Genomic DNA, 20768 nt, shown 5'->3' with positions numbered 1-20768 from the left:
TAACAGAATATACAAGTTGTTTACAAAAACAATATTGATGTAATCCTAAATAAATAAATACTATACAACTATGTTTACATAAAAAGCAATAGGTTGATTGACCAAGCTAATTGAACTGAGAGCTTACTATTTACAATTAAACCAATATCATTACAATATAAGAGCAAAGCCTATTTTACATATATATATATATATATATATAGTTTACACATATATATTAATTTATTATTACTCACTAAACGATTACTTAATAACAAACGTGCAAGGCAATAGTTGTTCATGCACGGGATTTTCATTTAATGTTAGACATAGACACCTATATAAATATACATTGTAAATAAACTGGCTTTTGAAAAAGAAAAAAAGAAATTCAATTGAGTTTCTTGCCAGTTCATCTCAATTGAATCTGTATACTGAACTGGACGGTAGAAAAAAATATATAATACAAAATAATTGTCGTTCATAAGCGGCTAAAATGTCCTACATGAATAAATTATTTTTGTATACTTCCAGTAACGCCTTGTACTTGTCAAACATAACTTCCGGTTTCTAAGGCTGTATAGAAAAGTGAAAACTGAGCGTACGTCATTTGCTAATAGGCTCGGCCCATCGCCCGTCAGACCTCAGACCGCCCTGAGGTCAACTACTGTATTCACTAAATCACTCGGATACAGTTGACGCAGGCTTGTCCCTACAATTTGAATAGGTTATGATATTAATAAGAGAGAAGATGTTTTAGTTATATTCTTAACTAGCTGTACACGTGACTTCGTCCGCGTGGAATTTAACTTTATTTTTCTAAAATAAAAGATTTTTTCTAAAACAAAGGTAGCCTAAGTTACTCCTTATTACATCAGCTGCCTGCCAATAAAAGTCCCGTCAACATCGGTCTAGCCATTTCAGAGATTAGCCGGAACAAACAGACAGACAATTATCAAACCGTATTTATATTCATATGTTATAAAAACGATTATTTCAATATAACAAACAGACATTCCAATTTTATTTATATGTATATAGATTTATAGATTATTTCTATGGAAAATTATCGTTTTTGAAGCTAGTTTTAATGCCATATTATATAAAAATAAACATAAAACTTATTGTCGAAAAAATAATAAAAAAAAATTTGGGGTGAGCCACTCTTAACATTTGGGGATATAAAAATTAGTTATAAACTAATTCTCAGACCTACTAAATATACATATAAAATTTCATCAAATTCGGTCAAGCCGTTTCGGAGAAGTATATACACGAAACCTGTAACACGAGAATTTTATATAACACTAGCTACTCGTCCCGGCTTCACGCGGGTGTACATATATTATATATATAAACCTTCCTGTTGAATCACTCTATCTATTAAAAAAACCGCTTCAAAATCCGTTGCATAGTTTTAATGAATTAAGCATACATAGGGACGACAGACAGCGACAGCGACTTTGTTTTATACTATGTAATGATGATATCTGAGAAAATGCGGTGTTAGTAAAAATAGTAAACAATATTTTCATAATACGGAAATAATTTCAAATTATAAAAAGTTCCACTCTCACCGGAATGTAGGCACGGTAGGTAGGTATGGCCGCTGCACGTGGTCGCCAAGTATGTTGATTTTATCGGGATATCTCAGTATTATTCCTGGCTATGACGTGGTCTAGTGTTTTGAGTAGTCATTCTCACTAAAATGTCCAGACTTGTGGCGGCGTGGTGGGTAGGGTCATTGGGCTCCCTAAAATATGGTCGAGCGCAGTGATGGCTGGCTCATCCGTCATACTCGTGTTGGGTGCACTAATCACTATGACTGATTTCCTCTTATTAATTGTTTAACCAGTTGATTGTATATTCAATATTTTTTCTATTTGATTAATTAATTGAATTAGTGCTAATCGGTAGTTTGTATTCACACACTTAAATTTAAATTGTAAAGTAATAATAAAATTATTTAAAAGAGCAACACGCAAGTTTCTTGCTCGTTCTTCTTGTGATGAGACAGCTTTCCGAATGAGCGGTAGATTAAAAAAAAACGTGATGACTATTCAAAAGTGCTTCTATGTAAGTTTATTTGAATAAATGATTTTATATTCTATTCTACACGAAAGTTTAAAAATAATATTAAACGTAAATTTCTTACTTATTTTTAATTATTAGAGATAGTTTCATTACGGCGTATGGAGGCATAACTTTCTTGCTCGTTCTTCTTGTGATGAGACAGTTTTCCGAATGAACGGTAGATTAAAAACAAATGTGATGACTATTCTTTCTAGGGGGGTACGGGGGGAGGGGTGAGTAATAAGGATTAATACGGCGAAGTGCATTCTGTAGACCATGATGATTAACATTAATTAGTAAGTATAGTATAAGTAAGGAGCCAACAGAATATCAGCGCTGTAGAGTTATCTGTAGCATTATGCTGAGTTGGCTACCTTTTCAGTTTTGCGGCACATAAAGTCACCTACATTTCTTTTATTAATTCGTGTTTTTTCTGTATCTCATGTATGTTATGTGTCTGTAATTGTGAATAAAGACTTTATCTATCTATCTATAATTATTTTTATGTTTAAATCTTTATAACTATTGTTTTTTAACTGCATGTGTTTTTAAACGTTGTGGATGATAATAGAATGGTGCCCCCGCCTGACCGGAGCGCTAACGGTTTACCCTGGCGGGGCACCAGTGGAGGATGATAAGTTGAGCGTGAGGTCAAGTCAGTCCATCATGACAAATTCACGCGGTACCCTCTGGTAACCATCGTGATATGTTTTGCTGCATTTTAGTGTACTTTTTTTTTATACTACTATGGTGGCAAACAGGCATACGGCCCATCTGATGGTAAATGGTTATAATAATAATAATCTCAGGACAATTCACACAGCGCCATCTAGTCCCAAGTTAAGCTAGCTAAAGCTTGTGTTATAGGTACTAGATAACTGATACATATACACAGATATTTTTTTCGTAAATACATACATATTATACATAGAAAAGACCTAGACCGATACAAACAATCATACTCATGAATACAAATGTTTGTGCCGTGCGAGGAATCGAACCCGCGGCTAGACCACCGAGGTCGTCAAATGTTAGAGGTTATACTTATCTTACGTTTACGTTACGTTCTTATTCTTACGTTTGTTTGTTTGTTTTGATTATTCTGATACAAATACAGTTCACCGATATGTTACACGATTTTTTAACCATCTGTTTACTCTTAAATCTCTCAAAATCGTAAGAGTTGGTCATCGTACGCGTGCCGCGCCCGCCGCCCACACAGTCACGGCCAAGGCGAACAAATCCTAATGACATTGTTGATTATAATATAGATAATAATACAAACTCATTTAAATATATAATCTAAATATATCTACGAAACGGATATAGAAATATTAGATGTAAAAAGACGACACCTAAGCACGTGAAATAAAAAAAAATCACTTTATTATACCTTGTGTTTTTAGAACCCTTGAACCCTTCTACCACCATCCCCTATTTTTAAATGACTAGACCGATTTTGATGAGACTTTTTTTGGCAAGTAACTGATGTAATAAGGAGTAGCTTAGGCTACTTTTATTTTAGGAAAATAAAGTTAAATTCCACGCGGACGTAGCCGCGGGAACAGGTACTATTACATTAAATTAATTAAAAATTACTATTATCACACACGCTGCCATGCATTGAGCTACTTGTATAAATAGTCGTGACCCTCCCATGTGGACACGGTATACAAAACAAACAACATTTTAATATCGCTATTGACAGATCCCTGATGACCCTGGTGTCTGATATCTTATCAAATATAGTTCGACAGCGATAGTGTTCATTTACCCATAAGGGTCGGCGGCAAATAGTATCAACTTCTCACCCTATGTTCTCATGATTCTTGTTCCCACGTATGTTATAAATAACTTCTCATTATTTATGGGCACTTGGTACTTTGTCACATCATTACAACTATTGTAATTTAAATATTGTAAATTAAATATTTTTATTATTATTATTATTATAATAAACACGAAAGTTTGTGAGTATGAATGGATGTCTGTTACTTACTAAATGATGTTTGAAACTACTGGACGGATTTTGATGAAACTTCACAGTAATATAGCTTATACATGAGCTACAAATTCCATGCGGGTGAATCCGTACAGCTAGTTAAGGCTCGGCGTCAAATATTATCTACGTCTCTCCCTATTTTCTCATGATTTTTGTTCCCGCGAATTTTATAAATACTTATTACTTATGAGTACCTGGTACTTTGACATGTCGATCTAACTAATAATGTTTTTGTAGAAAAATTTTAAATACATAGCACTGACAATATTATCTGATTACACTAATAATGAGTGCGTAGCGATTTCTATGTTGATTGTCGCATGCCTCTTACTTATAATAATAATTACAGTGTAACATCACTGTAATTATTTATATAAAAAAACATCTATTAAAAAGAGCAACACACAAGTTTCTTGCTCAAAATATGACTATTCGAAAGTGCTTGTAATGAGTTTATTTGAATAAAGATTATTTCTATTTCTATTTCTAACTAGACTTTTATTATATATTTTTTACATATACGTTTTATATAGTATTTTACTTCCTTCTATTTTTATTGTCATTTTTGAAAGTAGTTTCTCTGAATACTAAAATTAAAATATACCAAAAATCCTTAAGAAATCTCAGTCATTAAAAACTTCTCTCTAATTTCTCATGATTCTTGTCCCTGCGTATGTTATAAATAACTTCTTATTACTTATGAGTACCTGGTACTTTGACATGTCGATCTAACTAATATTATCTAGACTAGACTAGACTTTTATAATATTTTTTTATATATGCGTTTTATATAGTATTTTACTTCCTTCTATTTTTATTGTCACTTTTGAAAGTAGTTTCTCTGAATACTAAAATTAAAATATACCAATAATCCTTAAGAAACCTCATCCATTAAAAACTTCTCTCTATTTTCTCATGATTCTTGTCCCTGCGTATGTTATAAATAACTTCTTATTACTTATGAGTACCTGGTACTTTGACATGTCTGATCCTGATCCTGACCTGACCTGATCTAACTAATATTATAGACACGAAATTTTGTGAGTATGGATGGATAGAATGGATGCATGTTTGTTACTCTTTCTCGCGAAAACTACTGGACTGATTTTGATGAAACTTCACAGTTATAGCTTATACATAGGTTTCAAGTACCATGCGAGTGAAACCGCAGGCACAACTAGTATTCTATAATCTTACTTCACCGTAAGGAACTTTCTCTATGTATGTATGTTGACAACGATTGAATGACGGCCTCGGTGGTTTATCGGTTTATCACACGCCTTCTGATTGTTACTGGTTCGATTCCTCGTACGGTACAAACATTTAGGTATGAGTTGAGTATGATTGTTTGTATTGATCTGGGTGTTTTCTATGTATATTATATATGTATTTACAAAAAAATATTTATATGAGTTGTCTGATACCCATAACACTGCGAGCGAAACTGTGGTTATTTTATAACTGTGATAAATATTACATTATGACGGTAAAGTCATTAATTTCTCTCATCATTAACCCACATAAGTTATCATGGTACTTATCTATAGAATATTTTACCATCTTATGTATGTAACAAATATTTCTTATATAAAAACTGTTGATTGTATCATTATAAAAAAAATTGTTATTCAATAAACTTATTAGTTGTCTATACAAAATGTAATTTGCATGAATTTGAATTTATCATGACGACCTCGGTGGTCTAGCGGTCTAGTATACCGCTTTACATCCGATGGTCGCGGATTCGATTCCTCGAACAGCACAAACATTTGTATTCATGAGTAGGATTGTTTGTATCAGACTGGGTATTTTCTATGTGTAATATGTATGTATTTACGAAAAAAAATATCTATGTATTTTTATCAGTTATCTAGTACCCATAACACAAGCTTTAGCTAGCTTAACTTGGGTCTAGATGGCGCTGTGTGAATTGTCCTGAGATTATTATTATATTATTATTATTATTACTATATTGATTGATTCATTATAAAAAAAATTGTTATTCAATAAACTTATAAATTGTCTATATAAAAAGTTATTTGCATGAATTTGAATTTATCATATACACTAGCTACCCACCCCGGCTTCGCACGGGTGTACATGTATTATATACAGTACAAACATTTGTATTCTTGGGCATTATTGTGTGTAGTGGTCTGGGTATATTATACGTGTTATATAATACTAGCTACTCGCCCCGGCTTGGCCCGGGTGTACATGTATTATACGTATAAAACTTCCTCTTCAATCACTCTATCTATTAAAAAAACTGCTTCAAAATCCATTGCGTAGTTTTTAAGATTTAATAAAAGCATACATAGGGACGGACAGACAGCGACAGCGACAGCGACTTTGTTTTATACTGTACTAGCTACTCGCGCCGGCTTCGCACGGGTGTACATGTATTATATATATAAATCTTCCTCGAGACTCGCTCAATCTATTAAAAAAACCAAAATCCGTTGCATAGTTTTAAAGTTTTAAGCCTACATAGGCACGGACAGACAGCGACAGCGACTTTGTTTTATACTATGTAATCAAGATGAGATATAAGAAACCTGTTTGGTATGTTATTATAAAAAATTGACTTAATGAAGGAATTTGTTGACAATAATATTTCGCGGGAAAGTTTTGTGTCGTTTAGAAATACAATAAATCATTTTTTTATGATTATATTTCTGATCGAAAGTGATCTACTAGTGATCGACTAGTGTTGCGAAGTCACGAACATCGTAAAACATATTGTCGCTCGGGCCTACCCCTCAAGCAGGGGGGGGGGGGAAGATTCTTGATATCTTAGTAATAGAATAGAATAGAAAATCATTTATTTAAATAAATTTGATTTAAGCACTTTTAATCTAGACTTATGACCTTACTAGGCGTATTCTCGGTTTCACCCGTGAAATTTATAGCCTATATGTTATTCTGATGTATAAGCTATATGACTGTAAAGTTTCATCAAAATCCGTTCAGTAGTCTTTGAGTGAAAGAGTAACAAACATCCATACTCACAAACTTTCGCGTTTATATTATTATTAAGACAAGGTTGCTAGCAATGTGCTGCTTAGAAATATCCACTAAGAAAGGATTTTGATTAATTCTACCCCCAAGGGGATAAAATAGGGGATGAAAGTTTGTATGAAACTTTGTCAATTTTAAACCGATCGGGCTGAGACTTTGCATGCATAAAGCTACTATGACGTAGGCATCCCCTAAGAAAGGATTTTGATAAATTCTACCCCTAAGGGGATAAATTAACACGAGCGAAGCCGCGACCAAAAGCTAGTCAATACATATTTTGATTGAAAATATTAATTTCGGATCGTCTGGAAATCGTGATTTTTTTTAGCACAACTTAGGAATGTTTTATTACTAGGTTCGTATGTAAAGAAGCTATTTTTTTAAACAACTTAGGAATGTTTGTTTCCTGGAGCTTAGCGTGTTAGCAAAGATTGATACATACAGATCTATCTGTGAAAACATCGAATGCATCAATGGTAATCGAACGGAGAAAGTCGCGGCTCCAGTTTGATTTGCATCTCTGAGTATCTGTGGGTCAGTGCACGCGATGCATCGGGCAAAATTCGCTAATATTTAGAAAGTCTACGGTTTACGTGCTTTGCACTCGTGCGCAGTCAGCGTTATTTTCAAAATGCATCAAATCAGTCATTACCAAAAATAGTTCACGTTTCTTTCAAATTCAAATTCAAAATATCTTTATTCATGTAGGTCTATCACGGACTCTTATGATATATCAAATCTACCATCAGTTCGGAATGATTTCGAGATGAGAAGAACTGACAAGAAACTCAGCTTAGTATACATCTATACGTATAAATAAACTTGGAGTGCCTGTTTGTAATATTGAAATAATAGTTTTTTACTACATGCATATGAATATAAATACGGTAGATACACCAAACTAACATTTTTTACAATTTGATGAGATAGCTTTCCGAACGAGTGGTAGTTACAAATTGTTATGACTATTCAAAAGTGCTTAAATTAAGTTTATTTGAATAAATAATTTTCTATTCTATTCTATTCTATTCTACATCATAGCATCCAGGTTGTTTGGGTCACAGCAAACTCATATATCTTTATGGTCCTTCGAGCCGGATGAATATAAACTGTCATGACAGACATAGAAATGAATATAAACTATATTTAATTAAAAGAAACAGATGTCGCGGGTTCCTAAATAAATATTTTTGAATAGCAACAATGAGTGAAAAATATATAAGATTCTGTAGACTAACAAACCACGTTGTTCCAGGTCACCATTGCCTGTAGGATGCTGGGCGCACTGATGCTTTAAGAAGCGGTAAGTTCACTATTTATAAATTCTACTCTCTTATTGCTACCATCGTAGTATAAAAAAGAACTATCATATTACATAAAATTGCGGCAAATGGAGTCTAACTTACATTACATTACAAAGAACTAGTAATGCACACAAACTAAAGGACCTACCTGATGGAAACTGGTAACCGACATTTATATGTACCTAATCTCTCGAGAAAACCTCGGCAGGTGGTTCATTCCACAATCTAAGTGTACGCGGGAGGAAGCTCCTCTAAAACCGCACTGTTCGAAACCACTTAGGTTCCAGCGTGTGGGGATAAATTCCCTGCCGATGACGAGCGGTGTGGTGGTAAAAGGTGGGCGTGGGCATCATGTAGATATATATATATATTTATTATACTCTTTGTGGAACCAACAGAACAAAAAATAATTAAATAGTAAATTTACATTAACTGGTACAAAAGGCGGTTTTAGCGCTAAGCAATTTCTTCCAGACTACCTTTGGGTGGATAGAGAAACTAAAAATAAGAAAAGGTATATTCGGTTGAACACAAAAAGCGATGGGAAGTCTCGCCTCAAGCCAAATGGTCGAACCGTTTTCAAACCATTTGGCATTTACGGATTCAACAACTAGCTTAGTAAAACTTATGTTACCTAAATAAATAATTTTAAATTTTGCATAATATGTTGACATTTTTAGGAAATAACCTTCCAGCAATGGTATTTCCGAACCGATACGATATTGAAACCTTCAAGAAAAGAGCTTATTCCTTTCTAAACGGCCGACAGCGCACTTGCAATTCCCCTGGTATTACGCGTGCTCATGGACGGCGGTAATCACTTACCATCAGGTGAGCCACATGCTCGTTTGTGCCCTATGCTATAAAGACAAAAGAAAACTTCATCAAAGGCTTATGAAACAAACGTCTTGTCAGCAGAAATAGGTGAGACATAGATGTATAAACGTGAGATGCTAAAAAGATATAAGAAACTCATCCATGTCATCGATGCCTAATTAAAACTAATTGCTGTATTGATTAGCAACTTAGCAAGGAGTCGTGAAAGTAGCTCGTAATTCCGCACGCCCCGTACCATGCACTCACGCGTCAATACGAACATTTGTAAGGTTTTGCCAGATATTTTTATATCTTTAGGATTTCGTGTATTAAAATTGCGTGAGTTCTGCTTAAAAACTATTCAGGACGTCCCAGGACACTACAAAAACTAGGACATGTCCTGGGAACAGGGGACAGTTGGCTGAAGTTTATTAAACAGAATCGTAGAGATTCTGTTTAATAAACTTCAGCCAACTGTCAAACATTTTTTTTCGGACTACTCTAATGCTGTTGTCCGCAACTGGCCTTATAGCTTCACCGGACGATAGGGGGCGAGTGCAGATGGCACTCCAAACCCGCGGAAGGACTCATGGAGCGGCTGAAGGCCAACTCTCGCCTGACGGATACGACTTTAGTCTGAGGGCACCGCTAGGGGTTCGAACCTCAGCTTAGGCCGTCGTAATATCGGTCCCCGTTTGATTTGGACGGGGGGAAAATTATGTGCTTAGATCAATATACGGTTGTAATGTCATATTAATCTATAATTCATTCAATATTTCGTTCCATAAGTACAAACGCTTCTGATATCCAGAACCTTTTTTTTCTTATGATAAGAAAAAAAGTATATTTTGTCTATCTATTTATGTATTGTCAATTTAAACATTTATTTGAAATGAATACGAGTTGTGTTTCTCATCAGTTCTTCTCATCTCGAAATCATTTCGAACTGACGGTAGATTTCATATCATAAGAGTCTGTAATAGACCTACATGAATAAAGATATTACGATTTTTTTAATGAATGTTAATTATTGTCTGTACAATAAATTTAATACGCTCGTTTAATTTTTTTAATATTCTAAAGGGCACCGGGCAATTTGGCGGAGTGTTCTCCGTGTATGGGACTCCGTTATTTATTTTATCATCCGGACCGATGCATCGGCCACCTTGTTCCGCGGAGTCGCCGCGGCCCACCGTCGTCGTGGTACTGTTTATTTTTCACAACTGTTTTTGACAGTTAATAACAGTAATTAAAAGAACACTTGAGCTGTGCGTCCAACAATTAACAGGCCGGCCGTATATTGTATTGGCTGTAGGTATCGTGTTTGCGATAGGGTTGCCAATTATATATATATACTTTATACTTTATTGCACTTATTACATTAATAGACAAAGACAATAAATAATATAAATACTTAGATATATATAATTATATATATATATACATACATAATATACATAGAAAACACCTAGACCGATACAAAAAATCATACTCATGAATACAAATATTTGCGCCGTGCGAGGAATCGAACCTGCGACCATCGAAAGTAAAGCGCTTTGCTAAACCACTATACCAACAAGGTCGTCAAATATGTTGAGAAGCAACTGTGAGAATATTTGTCTCTTTGAATTTCTTTCTTAATAGGTCACGACTCCCTACTGAAAATCGCTCGAATGTCACGTTTTTGTAATGTGAATATATTTTAGTATAACTATACTAAATTGAAAATTATTTGCGGATTCAGATGTTTTTGCTGAAAGAGTTTTCTCTGTTGTAAGTGAAGTAGGTATATACCGGCAAGCATTGTTTTGCCATAAAAATTAATGTAAAAAAAAGTTGGGGTAAACAATACTTAGGGGTATGAAAAATTGATAGTAGCCGATTCTCAGATCTACTGAATATGCATATAAAATTTCATAAAAATCGGTCAAATCCTATCGGAGGAGTATGGTAACTAACAATCTGACACGAGAATTTTATATGTAAGACTAGCTGATACCGCATACTCTGTTTTACCATGTGAATTAAAATCGCTATTAAAAAATAGGGGTTGGTCATAGAAGGGTGAAAATTTAGGGTTGTATACATTTTTTGAAGTCACTATATAAAAATTATTGTCTAAAAATAAAATAAAAAGCCTAGGTCACTTAGGGGTATTAAAATAGATTCAGAGACCTACTGAATATGCATATAAAATTTCATAAAAATCGGTCAAGCCGTTTCGGAGGAGTATGGTAACTAACATTGTGACACGAGAATTTTATATGTAAGATTTATATAAGTGTATATAATTTTTTTTTTTGTAAATACTCTCTTACCGAAGGTTGTCTGTAAGAGATTGCTTCAGCGATAAGACCGCCTTCTGAACTTAGTTTTATTTTTTACTTTTTTAATATTGTTCATGTCCTGTATATGTTGGTAATTATAAATAAATAAAAATTGATCATAATCAACATATAAACTGTATTAAATAAAAACTTATAATATGTTCATGTACTGAACACATATTTTGAACATTTGTGACAACCCTGATTTATTCTTGTATGATGCACAACTGCACAATATATTATGAGTGATGGTCGTTAAGTGGTAACAGTATAATTGAGGACCACCGCGTAGTGTATTTGACGGTCTCGGTGGTCTAGTGGTTTAACACATTGCATTACATTCGGATGGTTGCGGGTTCGATTCCTTGCACAATGCAAACGATTATTAATTATAAATTACCTTTTGCCCGCGTCTCCGCTCGCGCTAATTTATCCCCTTAGGGGTGGAATTTATCAAAATCCTTTCTTAGGGGATGCCTACGACATAGTAGCTTTATGCATGCAAAGTCTCAGCCCGATCGGTTTAATATTGACAAAGTTTCATCCGCTATTTTATCCCCTTGGGGGTAGAATTAATCAAAATCTTTTCTTAGCGGATGGCTACCTCATAACATCTACCTGCATGCCAAATTTTAGCCCGATCCGTCCAGTGGTTTGGGCTGTGCGTTGATAGATCACTATGTCAGTCACCTTTGAGTTATATATATTTAGATATGATTTTATGTAAGTATTGGTGTTTCCTATGTATTTACAAAACGATGCATTCATTATTCATATCTATTAACCAAATATAAGCTCTACTTAGCTTGGGACTGGGGACAATTCACACAACACTTACCTACTCCAAGAATAGCTTATGTTGTTGGTACTAGACTACTGACATAAATATAAAACACCCAGACTGATATAAACACTCACTCATGAATACAAATGTTTGCGTCGTGCGAGGAATCGAACCTGCAAACATCAAAGTAAAGAGGCGTGCTCAACCGCCTCCAAGAATAGCTTCTATACCAGCCTACTGATATAAATATAAAACAACCAGACCGATACAAACACTCACTCATGATACAAACGTTTGCATCAGGGAATCGAACCCGCGAACATCGGATGTAAAGAGGTGTTTCAAACCACTACACCACCGATGCCGTCATAAACTACATTCAATGCACATTCTGAATATGGCAGATGAATGAATAAAAACAAATAAGAATAAAAGAATATTATATGTAATTTTTTTCTGTTCACATTCCCTAAATAGCGCGGCCGTTTTGCTGGGTGCCAGCGCCCGTAAACGGATAAGCTTACTAATCTGTGCAACATTATGCAGGGCGCGTATAGAAAGCTATCGAAAATTATAAACGATTGTAAACCCTATTGTTTACATAAGAAGAGTTATAGTCCCGTAATATGGTCTAAATCTCACGTGGAATTAGGTTAGTTATATAAGAGACCCCTATAAGGCGTGACGGCAGTGGTACACGCAAACTAACTGTGGTTTTTTATGGACTAGCTGTACCCGCGACTACGTCCGCGTGGAATTTAACTTTATTTTTCTAAAATAAAAGTAGTTTAATTTACTCCTTATTGCATCAGCTACCTGCCAATAAAAGTTCCGTCAAAATCGGTCCAGATATTTCAAAGATTGAGACAAACAGACAGACAGAGAGACAGACACAAATTAAAAAAAAAATGTTATTTTGGTGTATGTGCCGTATTTATTTGCATGTAGTAAACAACGGTTATTTCAATATTACAAACAGACACTCCAATTTTATTTATATGTATAGATGTATAGATAATGTAATGGTGCATCAGCCTGTGCTTATGTTGGTAATTCTTAAAAATAAATAAATATATAAATATAATACATAGAAAACACTAATGAGCTGTAACTGTTTGGTGTTGAATTAAGAGTATTATATTCATATATGTATATATATATATGTACATTATATATCACATTTATATCTATCGTGTATATATTATTTTATTTTATGTCTATTTTAGTTGTATATTATATTTATATATCTACTATATAGTTTTTATTGTCACAGTTTTTCACCACTACTGCCCTACAACGCTTTCTATTTGTACCTAAAGGTTAGCTGGTAGAGAATGCCATATGGCATTAAGCTCGCCTTTTGTACACGTGTTTTTGTACAATAAAGAATAACACCCAGACCGATACAAACAGTCATACTCATGAATACAAATGTTTGTGCCGTGCGAGGAATCGAACCCGCGACCATCGGAACTAAAGCAATGTGCTAAGTTAAAAGTTTAATCTAAGTCCCTTAGACCACCGATGCAATAGTATATGTTATTCTAATGTATAAGCTATATTACTGTAAAGTTGTATCAAAATCTGTTCAATAGTTTTGCGTGAAAGAGTAACAAATATCTGTCCATACTCACAAACTTTCGCGTTTATAATATTACTAGCTTTTGCCCGCGGCTTCGCTCGCATTAACTCATCCCTTTAGGGGTGGAATTTATCAAAATCCTTTCTTAGCGGATGCCTACGTCATAACATCTACTTGCATGCCAAATTTCAGCCCGATCCGTCCAGTGGTTTGGACTGTGCGTTGATAGATCACTATGTCAGTCACCTTTGAGTTATATATATATATATAAAGTAAGATTGCTACAATTCCGTTCGTCTGTCGAAAGTAGTTTTAAATTCTCAATATTGTTAGTAAAAGTGAACTCATGAAATGAACTTTCTATATTTATTTTATGCCCGGATGGAAAACATTCTATATGTAAATATTTAAGCATTTATATGTATCACTAATTATGTGGATTGGTAATCATCGTGATTGGCAGATTTTTTTTTAGAGGATGATAATGGAATTTTAGGAAATAGGATTTTGATAAATTCAACCCCCACGGGGATAAAATAAAGGATGATGCAGGATGTAAATGTATTAGTTTGAACCTATCAGTACCTAATGGAACGAATAAATTTTAAGACGAACAAAATAATATTTAGTTTAGGCTACTTTTATTTTAGAAAAATAAAGTTAAATTCCACGCGGACGATGTCACGGGAATAGCTAGTTAATATTATAAACGCGAAAGTTTGTGAGTATGGATGGATGTTTGTTACTCTTTCACATAAAAACTGCTGATGGGACTTTGATGAAACTATAGTGTTAAATATCCCACTTTGAATATCGTCTTATTATTATAGCTGTTTGGGTTTGTTCCGTTGCTTTTAAAAAGGTGAAATAACTTTGGCGCCAAAATGTAAAAAATACATAATAATATAGAGACCATAAGAGAACTGTAGAGAAAATATATATATTGTCATATTTATTACTGAAATACAGTTTTAAAAGTTTTTTAAGTGATGTAATGGTTGGAAGTACCTACAGTACAAGTATTTAAGGCTTAAAAATAAAGAAGTATATTGATTACAATTTTCATTGTTATTATAGAAAATTCCCTATTAAACATATAGTAATATAGATAATATATCAGAATAATTTCAGACGGCTGAAACCGCGGGCACAGCTAGTAATATAATAAATTACAAATATGTAGTTATGAACTTACTTATAAGTTATAGAAGAGTAGAATCTCCTGGCACAATCATTTTTATGCTTATAGGATGCTTCTGGTGGAGTTTAATGAGGGTTGTATAACCAACAAAAAGAATTTTGAATTATAAGTTTGAATAATATTCTCAAATAGTTCCCGATATTTCGATTTCATCCGAACTGTGATCAAAATATATGTAACAGCGTCGGAATATCGGAAGCTCTTTTATTTATACCACGTAGGTGGCAAACAAGCATACGGCCCATCTGATGGTAAACGGTTACCGTAGCCTATGGACGCCTGAAACACCAGGGGTGTAACATCTTTGAGAATATTATTCAAATTTAAAATCCTAAATTTTAATTTTATTAATGTGTACAATTGTTAATAACCATGAAAGAAGTTTAAAACGTTGTGTATTTTATTTAAAGAGTCTAAGTGCCAACCAAAACCAAATGAATCATTACTATTTGAAAATACTTGTAATCTTCACCAAAATTGCCTAAATTACACAAAATGTGCTGACGCGTACAAATGTCTTCACATGAAGATGAATTTTTAATTCCACTAAGTCATCCACTTCATTTGTATTTGCGAATAATTAATTTGGTGTTTTTTTAACTATTCTAATGCTATTGACCGCAGCTAGCCTTTATAGTTTCACCGAACGATAGAAGGCGAGTGCAGATGGCACTCCAAGCCCGCGGAAGGACTTATGGAGCGGCTGAAGGCCAGCTCCCGCCTGACGGATATGATTTCGTTTGAGGACACCGCTAGGGTTTTAAACCTCGGCTCAGGTCGTCATAATTTCGATCCACGTTTGAATTGGACGGGTGATCGATCGGAGGGGAGATAACACTCCAAGCCCGCGGAAGGACTTATAAAGCGGATGAAGACCAACTCCCGCCTGACGGATACGACTAGTCTGAGGGCACCGCTAGGGGTTTAAACCTCGGCTCAGGTTGTTATAATTTCGATCCACGTTTGAATTGGACGGGGATCGATCGGAGAGGAGATAGCACTCCAAGCCTGCGGAACGACCTATAAAGTGTTTGAAGGCCAACTCCCGCCTGACGGACACGACTAGTCTGAGGGCACCGCTAGGGGTTTAAACCTCGGCTCAGATCGTCATAATTTCGATCCACGTTTGAATTGGACGGGGATCGATCGGAGAGGAGATAGCACTCCAAGCCTGCGGAACGACCTATAAAGTGTTAGAAGGCCAACTCCCGCCTGATGGACACGACTAGTCTGAGGGCACCGCTAGGGGTTTAAACCTCGACTCAGGTTGTTGTAATTTCAATTCTTGTTGTAATTGGACTTGTTTGTTCAATCGGAAGGGAAGTAATTACATCTACAACAGAGATTTAAAAAAAAATTACGGTTGCAACATCTCATTCTTTTTCATTTTCATCCCCTGATGATGAAATCGGAAGTTTGGCAGTTCATTGCAAATTCAAAAATCATTTATTCATGTAGGACATTTTAGCCGCTTATGATCGTCAAGTTTTTTTTCCCTACCGTCCAGTTCGGTATATAGAACCAATTGAGAAGAACTGGCAAGAAACTCAATTGAATTACTTTTTTTTTTAAATCCAGTTTATTATAATTGCGATTCTACTTACAGCAAATACTACTCAATGATATGTTTTCTAGTTGTTTTATTTACGATATTGTGGTATAATTGATACTTTTTATATGCCAACGTCATATTTATCATTTATTTGACGACCTCGGTGGTTTAGCGGTCCGCGGTCCGATGGTCGCGGGTTCGATTCCTCGCACGGCACAAACATTTATATTCATGAGTATGATTGTTTTTATCGGTCTGGGTATTTTCTATGTATAATATGTATGTATTTGCGAAAAAAACATATCTATATATTTGTATCAGAAATCTAGTACCCATAACACAAGCTTTAGCTACCTTAACTTGGGTCTAGATGGCGCTGTGTGAATTGTTCTGAGATTATTATTATTCTTCTCTGTATCGTCTCATTCTCTCAGCGTTGGCTGGTTTTTTTCCACGCTTATTATTATTATTATTTGAGCTATTGATTGACATTGTAGAAATTACGAACCTATGTTACTATTTTCGTAACATATTAAAATGTATTCCACAATTACTGTATTTTAATACAACAGGTATACAGAAATTTCAATTAAAAAACGTAACAAACAGTTCATTTATGGGGATGTACCTGACACAGGCATTTCTATGCTTACTAGGTCATCCCAACAATATGTTATTGTAACCGAATTGTTTTTTAAAGAAATAAACATTTTTTCATTTTCATTTATACATTTACCAGCTACTCGCCGCGGCTTCACACGGGTGTACATATATTAAATACATATATAAACCATCCTCTTGAATCACTCTATCTATTAAAAAAAACGCCTCCAAATCCGTTGCGTAGTTTTAAAGATTTAAGCATACATAGGGACGGACAGACAGCTACAGCGACTTTGAATACGTAATGGTCGTATAACTATGTGCATAGATATATATAAACCTTTCGGAAGAAATCTCTAATCGATAGTTAAAACCGTATCAAAATCCACAGATTACAGATATGTCCTTCCTTGTTCCTGGTGCACTGCAAACTCGCTCGACTTTCATTGACTATTTAAGTTGGAACTAGAAGTGAGCGAGAACCTCACTTTCTTCCTATATTTACTTTGTACGGACCGTAAACGGCTTATAAAACTTTCCTCACCATTTGAATAAACATACATTACAAATATTTAGCATTCTTACCATCGTCGAGATTGGGTAATGTTTGTTGGGCATCCAATTTATTATTGACATTTTATTAATTACATCACCGTTAACACGTTTGCTGTTAGGAGAGCTAACAGATCTATAAGCCTTTCAGGCAGAAATATTGGGTTCTCTATATGCTGATATTTTTTTATTTAAAAAAAAAAAAAAAAATAAATAAAAAAAATTTATATAAAAAAAAAAAAAATGTCGGTGACATGGTGTTGCCACCATGTCACCGACATTTATTTTTATTTCTATGTACAATAGTGTAAGGTGGCCACACCATGTCACCGACATTTATTTTTTATTTCTATGTACAATAGTGTAAGGTGGCCACACCATGTCACCGACATTTATTTTTTATTTCTATGTACAATAGTGTAAGGTGGCCACACCATGTCACCGACATTTATTTTTTATTTCTATGTACAATAGTGTAAGGTGGCCACACCATGTCACCGACATTTATTTTTTATTTCTATGTACAATAGTGTAAGGTGGCCACACCATGTCACCGACATTTATTTTTTATTTCTATGTACAATAGTGTAAGGTGGTAACACCATGTCACCGACATTTGTTTTTTATTTCTATGTACAATAGTGTAAGGTGGCCACACCATGTCACCGACATTTATTTTTTATTTCTATGTACAATAGTGTAAGGTGGCCACACCATGTCACCGACTTTTATTTTTTGTTTCTATGTACAATAGTGTAAGGTGGCAACACCATGTCATTGACATTTATTTTTTATTTCTATGTACAATAGTGTAGTGGCAACACCATGTATATCATGACAGATGATAGACAATTTATTTGTATGATGTTTTTGCTAGCAATTAAATATAAAGCTGGTACTACTACTGTCTAACAACTTGGTAGGAAATCTACGTTTAACATATGTAATAATAATAATTTACCTATTACTCACTAAACGATTACTTGAATGACGAGCGTGCATGGCAATTGTGATGTCCCCAAGTATCATTTAGAAAAAGTCAATAGGTCCTTATGGGAATAGGTATAAACATTTACAACAAGAAACCAAAGGATATATTGGAATTACCCTTAAATAAATTCAAAACATGTTAAATCATATTTACTGAGCAAAACCTATTATATTACTTACTAAACGATTGCTTAAATGACGAGCGTGCATGGCAATGGTTGTTCATGCAAGGAATTTTCATTTAATATTAGAATGTTAAACATAGACACCTATATAAATATACATTGTAAATAAACTGGCTTTTAAAAAAAAGTAATTCAATTGAGTTTCTTGCCAGTTCTTCTCAATTGGATCTATATACCGAACTGGACGGTAGGGAAAAAATTAAAATTATAATGTCAAAAACTTGAGGTTCATAAGCGGCTAAAATGTCCTACATGAATAAATGATTTGTGAATTTGAATAATAATAATTATATTTTATTTATATCTCATTACAAACATTGTACACATTGGAAACAGATACATGTAGTATTTTAGATAATACACTAGCTGTCCCGGCAAACGTTGTTTTACCTTAAAATAAAAAAAAAATTAGGGGTGGACTACCCCTAACATTTAGGGGGATGAAAAATAGATGTTGGCCGATTCTCAGACCTACAAAATACGCTCACAAAATTTCATGAGAATCGGTCAAGCCGTTTCGGAGGAGTATGGGAACGAAAACTGTGACACGTGAATTTTATATATAAGATTGCACAGATTTACCATAACAATCAATTGTTGTGAGGAGCTGGTGTCTGAAATAGGTTACAACCTGTAATACAGATCACCAGGCCCTCCAACCGAACATAGAGGACAGATGTCACATGAATAGGGGCCTATAAGATCTGTTCAAGGGTAGATCCAGCTTTGACGCCAGGAGATGGTCACATAGTCGTGGTCAAGTCAAGAACTTATAATTCAATTTTGATAACAATAGATACAAGTAAAAAGTAGGTATTTTTTTAATGTACGTAATTACTGTACTTAAAACTATCTATTCTTTATTGAACATTTGAAAAACTTAACACATAATAACATGTACATATTAGCATCCTCTATGAAGATATCCATCCATTCCATAACCGTGGTGAACGATTTGTCATAACAACTAGAGGTATGTAGAGAGGAACCAGCTCAGGGGGGGGGGTCATGACCCCCATGACCCTCCCCCTGGATCCGCCGTTGGATCTGTTACATTAAAAATCACACTCAAAGAGCGATCTTTCAACTGCATTGTTATGAAACTGAAAACAAAACTCGGCGTCACTAACCCACTTGCCATTTCCCCAATTAGCGGCAGTTCAGCAGACGAGCGAAGCGAGTGACGCAACGGTTCCGCTTTCCGGGGCAAGCGTGCTGGCCTCGGAACCATCCGAGTGTGTACCACCGAGCATAATCACATTATGCACTTTCACAGTACAGTCGTGTTCTTGTAAACATTCCTACAAGTGACGGCCTCGGGTCTAGCGGTTACGCGCACCGCTTCACTTCCGATGGTCGCGGGCTCGATTCCTCGCACAGTGTAAATAAACATTTGTATTCATGAGTGTGATTGTTTGTATCGGTCTGGGTGTTTTCTATGTATAATATGCATGTATTTACGAAAAATCTGTTGTCTAGTACCATAACACAAGCTCTGCTTACCGTGGGACTAGATGGCGCCGTGTTAATTGTCCAGGGTTATTTATTTATAAGTGTTTATCATCTATACAAATAAATAAAATTGAAGTGTCCGATTGTAATATAAAGTTAGCAGATTTTCACTAAATACATAAGAAAGTATGTAAGTACATATAACAAAAAAATAATTAAAAAAAAATGTTGTCCGTCTCTCTGTTTGTTATTGCTCTGAAATGGCTGGACCTATTTAAAATAGAAATAATCTTCATTCAAATAAACTTAATAGTTGAATTGTTATACCTATATCTTATTTGTTTT

At 34.6% G+C, this 20768-nt stretch overlaps 1 protein-coding gene across 1 annotated transcript in view; it reads left to right on the top strand.

The window, feature by feature from the left end:
* Positions 1-20768, top strand: part of LOC131845215 (GAS2-like protein 3) — a 136948-nt gene that overhangs the window by 66753 nt on the left and 49427 nt on the right. The window contains exon 2 of the mRNA XM_059194259.1: positions 8331-8378. The gene's annotated coding sequence lies outside the window, so the exon portion shown is untranslated. The remainder of the gene's footprint in view (positions 1-8330; positions 8379-20768) is intronic.

This window comes from Achroia grisella, unplaced genomic scaffold, assembly GCF_030625045.1.
Source record: "Achroia grisella isolate CSIRO2021 unplaced genomic scaffold, CSIRO_AGI_Agris_v1 utg460, whole genome shotgun sequence".
NCBI lineage: Eukaryota > Metazoa > Arthropoda > Insecta > Lepidoptera > Pyralidae > Achroia > Achroia grisella.
This window is presented reverse-complemented; position numbering and strand designations above follow the sequence as displayed.